The 12,045-nt window shown below is 41.4% G+C and overlaps 1 pseudogene; it reads left to right on the top strand.

Annotated features, from left to right (window-relative positions):
• Positions 1–871: 871 nt before the first annotated feature.
• Positions 872–11,835, top strand: LOC108401766 (actin, cytoplasmic 3-like; annotated as a pseudogene).
• The last annotated feature ends 210 nt before the right edge of the window (positions 11,836–12,045 follow it).

Below are 12,045 nucleotides of genomic sequence, written 5' to 3'. Positions count from 1 at the left end.
CATTATCATTTCCAGCCATCCAGAATGTGAATGACTAAACCCCAGTAGTCTGATCCTGTCAGATTAGTTTTATTTAACAGCACCATGCCTCTGAGCTAAGCTGTGCTCTGTACTTCCTTATTCATAAACTTGCAGAGATGAAATTTAGTTGTAGAAGTTGCAAAGATGGATGGTAGAGAGACCAAACAAGTAGTTTCATCATTACCTTTATGAGAAAGTCATTAAGCCCTATTTATTCCTTCTCTTCCTCCCTCCCTCCTTCCCTTCTTTCCCTCCTTCCTTCCTTCTACACATATTTATTTAATGTCTATTTTGTTCTAGATAGTCTGGGTTCTAGATGTAGTAGTGAAAAAGCAGCACACTATGTCTTGGCCTAGAGAGAGCTGACAGAGGAAGGAAGCAAGTAAACAACAAAAGCATGGGCAGAGGTTTCGGAGAGTGACCAGTGATGTGCTGCAGAAAGAAGGTAGAGTATGAGCCATAGTAAGAAAGAGACAACCCCACAGAGATCCAGGGTAAGGGTCCTCCAGGCAGAGACAAGAGCAAGGGCAGAGGCCTTGACACGGAGAGAGTTTGGTGAGTCTGAGGAATAAAAATGAAGCTTTGGGGGTTGGGGTATAATGAACTAGGGAGGTGGGAGGATACACTGGGTCCTGAGGCTGGAAAGGTGGAACTGGGTCCCATCATCTGGTTCTTGTAGGCAGAGGAAAAGACTTTGTAGGTTTTATTCTAAGTGTGAAGGGAAATAAATGATTGGCTTTCTGTGCGTGTGTGTGTGTATGTGTGTGTTGGGGTTGTTGTGTTACATGAGAAGATTTATGTTTTGAAAAGATAGTTCAGATGATTTCGGGGAGGAGGCAAAGCTTCCACAATGACGGAAGGAGTTTCTCTGGTAGAAGACCCGGACAGTCACACAGGCGATGATGATCACAACCGGAAGTGGCTGGTGCAGGGGAGATAAAAAGGAGGTGATGTGTTTGAAATTCTTTTTGGAGATGAAGCTGCCGTAACTTGTTAAGAGATTGCATGAGGAGGGGGAAGGATGAGGGGAAGAGAAGAATAAGAACGATGCTCAACGTTTTGCCTGAGCACCAGGTGGTTGATGGAGATATGGGGGGCAGGGGGCAGTTAAAGGTGCATGTTGGTGGTAAAATGAAGGAAATCAAGGTTCTGTGTGGCCATATTAGGATTAATCAGATGATTAGATATTCAAGTGGAAATGTCAATCATAGAATTACAGTTAATTAGAGCTTAGAGTTTAGAGCTCAGTGGCAAGGTCAGTGAAGGAGATAAAAATTGGATAGTCTTCCACACATGGTTTATAAAATTCTAGGGATATATAAAAGCTCACCAAAGACACTATTGGAGGTGGAGAAGAGGGGAACTTTGGAGGAACGCTGGGGTGATTGAGCTTTTCAAGCATGAACTGAAGGTAGGGTCAGGAAAAGAGACTGAGTGGAAGTGATTCCTGTATAAGGAAGAAAGACAGCAAAATGTGAGGATACAGAAAAAGGGTGTGTTTTAAGGAGTATGGAGAGGCCAACAGCCTCTAATCTTGCCAATGAATTTGAGTTAGATGAAGAAATATAAATGCCAAGTAAATTGGGAAATATGGTGGACTTTGGTGGTGATGCCCGAAATTTGACAAGAATAATTGTGGGAAAAAACAGGATACAGAGAGGTGGCCTGGAAGAAAGTAAAGACTGGGGCTGTAAATGAGCCATTCAAGAATTTTTGCCATGAAAAGAAGGTGAAAAGTACTTTGGAAACTGGAGGTAGACCCCGGGGTCAATGGAGGTTGTGTGGGGTCAGTAGAAATGGGTGATAATGAGACATACTCCAAAATGTGTATTATGTTGTTGGGAATGCTTCCGTATAGAGGGAGAAACTGATTACCAGGAAATGAATGGGTACCATGAGATGTCGAAGGGGAATGGAGTGTAGAGCACAGGTGGGGGACTGGGAGGAAGGTCCACTTCATCCATTATAATGGGGGGATAGCAGACTGTGGGGTCAGATCCAGGGAGAGGGGCAGACTTGGTCATGGTTAAACAAAGCAGTTTCTCTTTAGCTGCTTCCTTTTTTTCAGTCATATATGATGCGATATCATTAGATGAGAGTGTGTGTGTATGTCTGTCCTCAGGAAATGGTCTTGCCAGAGGTTTGGAGAGAGAGAGGATATTAAGACACCATTTTTGTAAGTAGGTGAGTGAATATATCCTTGGGTTGTTGAGAGACCCTTTGACCCTTGGACTATTATTTTCAAGTAATTCTGGTTATGATTTTCGAGTTTAGACCTGACAGCATGGTTCTGTGTTTTGTCCTCTAGAAGCATTCAGCTTTATGGAGAGAAGCATACAGTGGGGAGATAGGTTTAACCAAAGTTGGGATTCATTCAGAGAAGCATAAAAAAGGGAAAGTGGGGCAAAAGAATGGAGTAGGTAGAAGTGACTGATCATAATGAAAACCATGGTTTCTAAAATGTGTGGAGGTCATGACATGAGAAGTGATGGATTGTGAAAAAGTAGTGTTCAGTGGATTGGGTATATTAGTGAGGCCAAATAATAGTACAATGAGAGTCTATATAATAATATAGTCTAATAATATAACACAATACAATATGAAAAATCTCTATTTATCTGTCTCTTATCTATTGCCTATCGTCTATCATCACCTATCATGTATGTATGTATGTATGTATGTATGTATCTGTCTCTCATCTATCGCCTATCGTCTATCATCACCTATCATGTATGTATGTATGTATGTATCTGTCTATCATCTTTCTATAATAAAAGCACTGAAGGATAAGCAGTGGTAGTAGGAGTTTTGAAAGTGGTTTATTTATTTGATAAAAAGGAGAGGATGTGGCCCTGTGAGTTGGTGGTTGGCATTGGGTACAAGAAAAGACCCCAGTGAGTGAAGAGGCCAAGGACTTGAGGGGTTAGGCTCTTGGATGGTTTGAACAACATGGTTATTGATGTCTCCAGGAATGGCAGCTGGAATAAGGTATGAAGAAAATGTCAGGTGTTGATATTGTCAGTGAATGACATAGGAAGACCAGAACAGGGGTAGAGAACGACAACCAAACAAGAACAACAAAACAAAAAAGAGTGAGGGCCATAGCATACCAATGTTGTTAAAAAAATCTTGTTAAAGAATGATCAGCGGGTTTTTAGTGTAGTCAAGTGATTTTGAATACTGGAATTCTGTGCTTAAAGAAGTTCCCTCTCCATTAAGAGTTTCAATAAATGTCATTTCTAGAAGATGTCCTTGAATCATTATAATTTGCCATAAAATGATAGAGACATTCTAATTTCCTAAGCTGTAAATGCCTTTAATGCAATAAAATCCAAAATTAATGAGTTTGCTAAAGTATTTAGTGTAATTATGTCATGTAGTACACTGCTTTCTGTTGATCTGAGGCAGTATTTTCCCCAATTTAAATCCTGACATGAGGCACCATCTTCCCCTAAATCAGTCTTCATGTTACATACAATGTATTGCTTCCTGATAACAGTGTTGACCTACCTCTGATTCAAGTTGGTATCTTAGAAGTAGGTCAGGGATTGCATGTAATGAATACTTCTCCTGTGCTATACAGTCAATATATCTGCTTCTCACTAAAGTATCAAAGTGAATTCTGTTTAATGCAGTATTTTACTTGACTAGAAAGCTGCTTAGCATGTCAGTCTCATAAAAATCCAATCTCTTTGCAATAAGGAGCAGCTCTCCAATATTGTAACAGCTACAGGGGGACAATAAAGGATGGTACAATTATATTTTCCTACCGGGGGTGACCTCTAGTGTGAAACGATGGCATTTTAGCATTCCTTGGGGTTTGAATTAACATCAGTTTACCAATTATGACAATTTTGCATTCTTTTTCTGTCCTCAAGATCACAGTAATTTGTCTTGGTGGTGTTTTCTTGAGCTGTTATTTGATTTTTGAAATCAAGAATCTATCTACATCTTTTTTCTCTTACTTGCCTTCAGGTCCCTTTCGAGAGATCTTTACAATTTCATCTTTAATAGGCAAGTGATCTGTCCCATATTGTTTATCTTGTCCTATTTGGTTTCATTCTCAAACTCTTGAGTGCCACACAGCAATAGATTTCTCTTCATATGTATCCTTCCTGTACCACTTCTTAAGCTATTGCCTCTTATTGCCAAAGTTACCTTTTACATGCTATATCTTTGTGGTGTTGGAGCTGGGACTCTACAAACCGTATTTGTTTTGCCAGCTGCTTCGATATTAGGCCATGTCAGTAGGGGGAGTAGAGGGGCTGGACCAGGAGGAAGGGGTTTGCTCCTTCTTGTCTGCTTTTTGTTCCTTTGAGCATCATCCCAACAGTGCTTCTTCTTCCTGGTACCAGCAGTGCCCTTCTGTAGATGCAGCTGAATCCATTTGCAATTTTTTTTTCAGCACCAGTTAAACCAGGGCTCCAATTTCAGAGTCTGAGTTTCAACTCCATGAGGCCCTTATTTTAAGTTTCTAAGTTTTGATACTTTCAACCTCTTCCGTTTGTTTCTTCAAGGCCCCAGGGATGGTAGCTGCTTCCTTCAATCACCAGGAGTTCTGTTCTTGCTTCTTTAGTTATCTAGCCACAATCTTATACCTAGTCAAAATTCTTTATATTAAATTCTCTCTGTTAAAATAACTGGTATGGTTTCTAATTCCTCATCAAGCCCTGACTGCTACTCTGCCTCAGCTCTCCTTTTCTTAACACACATGCAATAAAAGCCACACGTTTACTAATAAAGAGCCTCCAGTTTTTGCTGTCAGGTTAGTTGTTATTTTTAATGTGAGAGACAGTATATCTTCATAGATAAGTGTAGAGGTTGTTGAATTTAGATCTGATTTGAATTCTGACTACATTTTACAGGTGCTTGAACCTTTCTGAGACTCAGTTTACCTATTTGTGAAGGAGGAGGATTGTCTACCTCTAAGGACTATGGTAAGGATTTTGAGAGATGAGGCACATAAACCACTTTCCAGAGTGCCAGGCACAGAGAAAGCATTCCTGAATGATAGTTACTAAAATTTTGTTATCCTTTTCTGTATAATCTAAAAAGGACTGTATTTTAAAACAAACCCTAAGCAAACATAGACAAAACAAAACAACAACAGCCTTAACATTAGCAGAATATAAGGGCATGTTTCTTTATGAATTAATTAAGGTTACTGATCAGAATTTAAGGAAATGTTTACCTCATGACCCTCTCTCCTCTCCTGCAATGAAAAGAGGGGAAGGTGTTGAAATGAAGAATGAGTTAAAGCTAACTACTGATAGTTTTCTTTCTTTCTCTACACACACACACACACACACACACACACACACACACACACACACACTGACTCACACAGCCTTTTTTCGTATACAGAATACTAATCTACTTCTTATTCATTTATCACCTATATATTGAACATCTAAAATAAGGAAGGTAGGAAAGTTTTTTATTCAATGTTTTGGAGAAAAAAAGAAGATTCAGAGAATCTGTTTCCAGGTTTCTAACCAGGTACCAGGGGACACAGGGCAGGAACTAAGTGTGATACAAGGTACAAAATTGTAATAGCTGTAAGAGAGGCATAATCTAACTGTAGTTAGTTCTGAATATGACCTTCAGTCTAGTTAGAACTGAACATGAAACATTTCTTTTAGCTGGAAAGTTAGGGATGTCTCTGTGGAGAACGTACCTTTTGAGCTGGGTCTTCCAGTGTAAGTAGGGATTAGGTGACCATGGGATAGGAAGGGCAGAGGAAAACCAAAGCATGAGAAAATTAAACAGCCTAGAAAGCGTTTGAGTGTCTAGGGAATTCAGTTCCTTTGATTGTTAATGGTCTACAAAATTAAACAGTGGGATCATTACCGTGGGGCTCACTCACCAGAGGGTTTTTGATGTTGGGCAAAAGAACCCAGATTTTAATACAGAAGAATTTGGAAGGTTTCAAAAGGTTTTTAGGAAGAAAGATCATCTGATAGTACCAGAAAATTTTGGTTGGAAAGGCCGATGCTGGTGACTAGAGCCATTTGGATGAGAGGTATGGGGGGCTACCCCTGGGTGGTTGGAAAGGGGAGGAGACACAAATATGATATAAATGTGTTGAAGTTACAGAACTTGCCAACTGGATGAACGTGAGCAACTGGGGAAAGGGAAAAACCAAATACCTGTGGAAGTTTTGAGCTGGGTTGGCCATAGGGAAAGGAGTTCCACTGGCAGAAGTAGAGAACATGGAGGAGGAGAAGGGTGTGCTTTCAGTAAGAAGCTGTGCTTGATGAATGGAAAATGTAAGTCACTCAGGAAAAGTCATCCTCAAGTCTTTTGGAATAGAAGACTGCAGATTGGGAGCAAAATCAGGGTTTGAGATACAGACTTGGGTATGACTGAAATATACATGATAGGTCTGCCATGTAATTAGATGAGATTGACAAGAGAGAGAACATAGAGAGGGTAGAGATAAGGACAGACCTAGGTACACCTGCATTTACAGCCGGAATTGGCAAAGTATGGCCTGTGAGCCAAATCCTACCTACTGCCTATTTGTGTAAAGTTTTATTGGAACACAGCCACACTCACTCATTTACATATTGTCAGTGGCTGCTTTTGCATATGAGGACAGAGTCCAATTGTTGTGATGGACGCTGGGTAGTTCTCAAAGCCTAAAATATTTGGTCTCTGACTCTTTACAGAAAATGTTGACTAACCATTGAGTTAGCAGTGGGGGAAGAATTCGAATTCAAAGAAAGACTCATCAGATATAGGGATCCAAAAAAAAAAAAGATTGGTCAAGGAAGGCAAAGAAGAGTTTCAAAAGGACTGAAGGGATCAACAATATCAAATCCAGTAATAGCATTTCCCAAAAGATACACAGAGAAACAGACAGGTAATCAGAGAGATATTGATCTCCTTAACCCATTCCAGGCTGAGGTGGGCCTGGGACGACCAGAGCCTTTAGGACTTCAAGTAGGGCTGCCAAGTTTAGCAAGTAATAATATATAACATCCAGTTATATTGGAATTTAAGATTTAAAAAATGTATATATTTTAAATAGAAGTAAGTTCAGTGCAATATTTGGGAAAACTATTTCTTCTTTATATGAAATCCAAACCCAAAGTGTTCTGCATCCTTTCTGGCAGATTCAGACATGGGCAGCCTCATCTGGGGCTTGCAGGGCACTGGCTGAGTGAGGAGGTCTGAGAGTAAATCCAGCAGTCAACATGGGCAGTGGGGGTGATGGGCAGAATCAGGCATTTGCTATTCCGCTGGGATGCTCTGACCACTGCCAAAGAGAGGCATTGTAATTCAGCAGCAACTCCAAGTGCTGGATGCAGAGTTGCTGAAGGGGTTTGTGTTTCGTGAGCTTGAAGAGGACACAGCAGGGCAGGGGGGTGTCTGCTGACTAGCATATCTATGAGGGGCATAGATCTCTGATTTCATTTCCAGGATGCCTGTCCTTTGTGCAGTTGTAGTTTCCTCTTAGTGACACTGAATTGAGCTCCATGATAATGGCTCTAGGAATTTTTGTTTGCAGTCTACAAACAAAAGCTGCATCATTTTCAGTTGTTCAGTAATCATTCTTTGCAAAAATAAACAAGTGGGACTACAGCAAACTAAAAAGTTTCTGTACAGCAAAGGAAACCATCAACAAAGTGAAAAGGCAACTTACCAAATGGGAGAAAATATTTTCAAATCATATATCTGATAAGGGATTAGTACCTAAATGATTAAGAGAACTCATACAACTCAATAGAAAACAAGTGACTAAAAATGGGTAAAGGATCTGAATAGACATTTTTATGAAGAAGACAACCATGTAGCCAATAGGTATGTGAAAAAGTTGTCAACATCACTGATCATCAGGGAAATGCAAGTCAAAATCACAATGAGGGGCCTCACTTGTTGTAACCCATGGGGTAGTCCTCTGTCCACTCCTCCTTGTCCTGCAGCCCCTGCCTGTACTAGTGATGAGGGAATAAGAAATTGCTGCACTGGCCATTAACAATGGCCAGAGCCACATGTAAGGTTGGCTTTTCTTGTGGGGGGTGACAGCCCCCCCACCACTGCGACCCCATCCATTGCTGGGCACCCAGGACCCAGGCCTCATGGTGGGCATGGGGCAGGACAATTAGGTGGGCAAAAGTCCCAGAGCAGGCGCCCGTCCAGCCCCTCATATGCCCCTTTGAGCATGGCGTCATCACTAATGGGATGACATGGAGAAGATCTGGCACCACAGCTTCTCCATGTGGCACATACCAGCCCCCCAAGGAGCATCCAGTGCTGCTGCCAATGAATCTGAAGGCCAGCCATGAGAAAATGACTCAGATCATGTTCCAGACCCTCAACACTCCAGCCATGTATGTGGTTATCCAGGCCGTGCAGTTCCCTGAATGACTCTGGCAGCACCACTGATACTGTCATGGACTCTGGGAATGGGGTCCCCACATCCACCTAGGAGGGCTATGTCTGCCCCATACTATCCTGTGTCTAGTCCTGGCTGGTGGGAACCTGATGGACTAGATAGGATCCTCCCTTAGGAGCATGGCTGTAACTGCACCACCATGGATGAACAAGAAATCATGTGTCATCAAGAAAAAGCTCTGCTATGTTGCCCTGGACTTTGAGCAGGAGATGGCCACTACCCCGTCCTCCTCTGGAGGAGAGGGAGCTATGAGCTAAGAGTTCTGAGTTGCCCAAGGGTCAGATGATCACCATCCACAATGAGAGGTTCTGGTGTCCAGAGGCCCTTTTGCAGCTTTCCTTCCTGGGTGTGGAGTCCTCTGGCATCATGAGACTACCTTCAACGCCATCATGAAGAGTGACATTGGCATGTGGAAGGACCTGCACGCAACATGGTACCATCTGGTGGGACCACCCTCTATCCAGGCATCTCTGACAGGATGCACGTCTACCTGGCCTGGCCCCACCGCTATGAAGATCAAGATCATCACTCTTCCTGAGGGGGCCTCTTTCCTGGTCTCATTGTTTACCTTCCAGCAGGTGTGGATCAGCAAGCAGGAGCACCATGAGTCAGGCCCCTCCTTCCTCCACTGCAAATGCTTCCAGATAGACTGTGAACAGGTGCATAGCATTTGCTGCATGAGTTAATTCAGAAGAAGTATAAGTTTGCCCTGGAAAATGTATACACCTCATGCACACCTTATGAAACTGGACAAAGCCTTGGAAAAGAAATTTGTTCTTGAAGCTTGTATCTGATATCAGCACTGGCTTGTAGAACTTGTTGCTGATTTTGACCTTGAATTCAAGTTAACTGTTTCCTCGGTGTATGTTTAATACCCTGTACATATCTTTGATTTAAAGTCTTAATATATGCATCTCAGTAACTTGATGGTTGAGGTACAAAGATGTTTACAGAAGAGAAGTCCATTGGCTTGATGAGAATCTGCAAGCCCATGAGTTTCTTGATCTGTACAGGGCATTAATGTGTAAGAACTGCCTATTCCAGGATTTCTTCAGAGGCTGGTTGGAATCCTGAGCTAGTTGTCATTTCTATCCTGTGGGTCTCACAGGGTTGGGAAGGTTCTGAGCCTTAGGACTGACTTTTCTTTCTTATCTATTATTTCCCACCAGAGTACTGGGTTGTTACTTGCCTTTAGTTGGAAAATGGTTTGCATTTACATCTGTTAAGTTCATTTGTCCTTTTAACTTATGAAAGGCGTTTGTACACAATTCTCAGTTCTTTAAGAGTTGACAACAAATTTTGGTTTTCTACTGTTAATTGAGAACATAGGCCCCAACAATGCATCTTATGTGAGGAAAACAAAGTGCTGCAGTAAACTGATTAGAAAAGAAGAAACCCACAATGAGCTATCACCTCACAACTGTCAGATTGGCTATTATCAAAATGACAGTAACAAGGGTTGACAAAAGTGTGGGGCAGAGAGAACCCTCAGGCACTATTGGTGGGGATATAAGTTGGTGCAACCACTATGAAAGACAATATGAATGTTTCTAAAAAAATTAAAAATAGAGCAACCATATGATCCAGCAATCCTACTTATGGATATTTATCTGAAGGATATGAAAACACTAACTCAAAAAGATAACTTCACTCATATTCATTGCAGCATTATTTACAATATAGCCAAGCCATGGAAACAAGCTGTGCATCCATCAATGAATGAATGGATAAAGAAGATGTGAGATAGATACACACACACTACACACACACACACACACACACACATATTTATACATACACACAGTGGGATATTGTTCAGCCATTAAAAGGAAGGAAATCCTGCCATTTGCAACAACATGGATGAATTTCAAGGGCATTAACTAGGTGAAATAATTCAGACAGACAAGGACAAATACTGTATGATCTCACTTATATGTGGAATCTAAAACATACCTGAACTCATAGAAACAGAGAACAGATTAGTGGTTGCTAGAGGTGGTGGGTAGAGGATATGCAAAATGGATGAAGGTGGTTATAAGTTCTAGGGATATAATACAGCATGGCAACTACAGTTAACAACTCTGTACTGTATACTGAAAGTTGCTGAGAGATAATATCTTAAAAGTAATGATAAAAAAAATTGTGACTATGTAGGGTAACGGATGGTAACTAATCTTATGATAATCATTTCACAGTATGTGCATATATTAAATCACTTTGTTGTCTATCTAAAAGTAATACAATGTTATGTATAAATTATATGTCATTAAAAAAAGGATATTCTGGGAAAAAAACAAAGCAGTAACAACAAAATAATTATTTGACTGGATACAAAATAGTTCACAAGGTATCTCAACATGACATATACCAATGGAAGAAAATGATAAGACATTCTTTTTTAAAAAATATGTATTTTCAATGATTGCAAATTTTTGGATGGTTATAAACTGTGACTTAAACATTTTTATTTATATAAATGAGCAAAGTTTGTCTTGTATAGTGATCCACACGTATTTGAAGGGCTCATTATTAAACTCTGATAAACAATTTGTAAGTAGCCATTTCAAGCAAAGATCATGATAGAGGTGAGATCAAAGAGGTGGTATCAGGAAATCAAACTCAAGTGTTTTGATTAAACATTTTGAAAAGATTGGGACTTTCGTATAAATCAATGTTGAATGCTGTTGCAGGTTTGGTTCTTGATAAAGTTTATTTGTATATCAGAACCCACAAAATAAAGGCTGCCCCAGTGACCATGTCACAGATCTAAACCTGTCAGCCTGCACGTACAGGAAACATCTGTCAAGGAAACCTAATGTGCACCAATCACAGTCACCCAGCTCAGCTTTAGCCAGCTCCCCTTACCCTAGAAAACGACCTGCTGGCCTCACCAGGGGTCCCTGACCTCCTAGTCAATCAGGCCCTGTTTCCAAGTTGCTGCTTCTAATGCTCTATAAAACTCCCTCCTGCCCCAGATCCCTCGGGAACAGTGCTCCACTGCTGGTGAGGCCCTGTTCTCCCTGGCCCATGGGTTGTTTTCCTCTGAGAAAACGACATACAACTCATTAGTTAATAAATTGTATCTTTTCTTTGGTCCTTTGATTGTTTTTCAGAAACAGACTCTGAAACAGGTTTGTAGGACAGGGTGTTTACTAGCGCTTCACACTCCGGGAGAAAAGGGGTGGCAGCAGGGTTGGCAGCGGAGACTGCGTAACAGTGGATGTGCTCGAGGTCTGGGCCAACACCCCGCCCAGCCCTCAGGTGGCTCTGGAGTGCTGGGGGGCCCTCAGAGTTCTTCCCTGCTGGGCCAACATGGCTGGGCCAACATGGCTGGGTCCTTATACCCTGCCTTGAGTGGTCTTTTGATGTGGGCTGCCCTGGGGAAGGTGTGTCCTTGGGCAAGCTGGGGCTGACCTGAGGGAGCTGACACCTTGAGTGGTCTAATTCCATCTGGGCCAAACTTTCCCCTGAAGAGGGCTTGGGATGATGCATTCCCTGCCCACTGCAAATACTGTACTTGAAACTGTATTTTATTTTTATTTTCAAGTTATTTGATATAAAGAAAATGTATTTTCACCATATCCATGCAGAGGCTCCCAAATCCTCCAGTTATTCAGTGTGCT

Source organism: Manis javanica, chromosome 2, assembly GCF_040802235.1.
Source record: "Manis javanica isolate MJ-LG chromosome 2, MJ_LKY, whole genome shotgun sequence".
NCBI classification, from domain to species: Eukaryota; Metazoa; Chordata; class Mammalia; order Pholidota; family Manidae; genus Manis; species Manis javanica.
The sequence above is the reverse complement of the archived record's forward strand: the minus strand, read 5'-3'. Positions and strand labels throughout refer to the sequence as shown.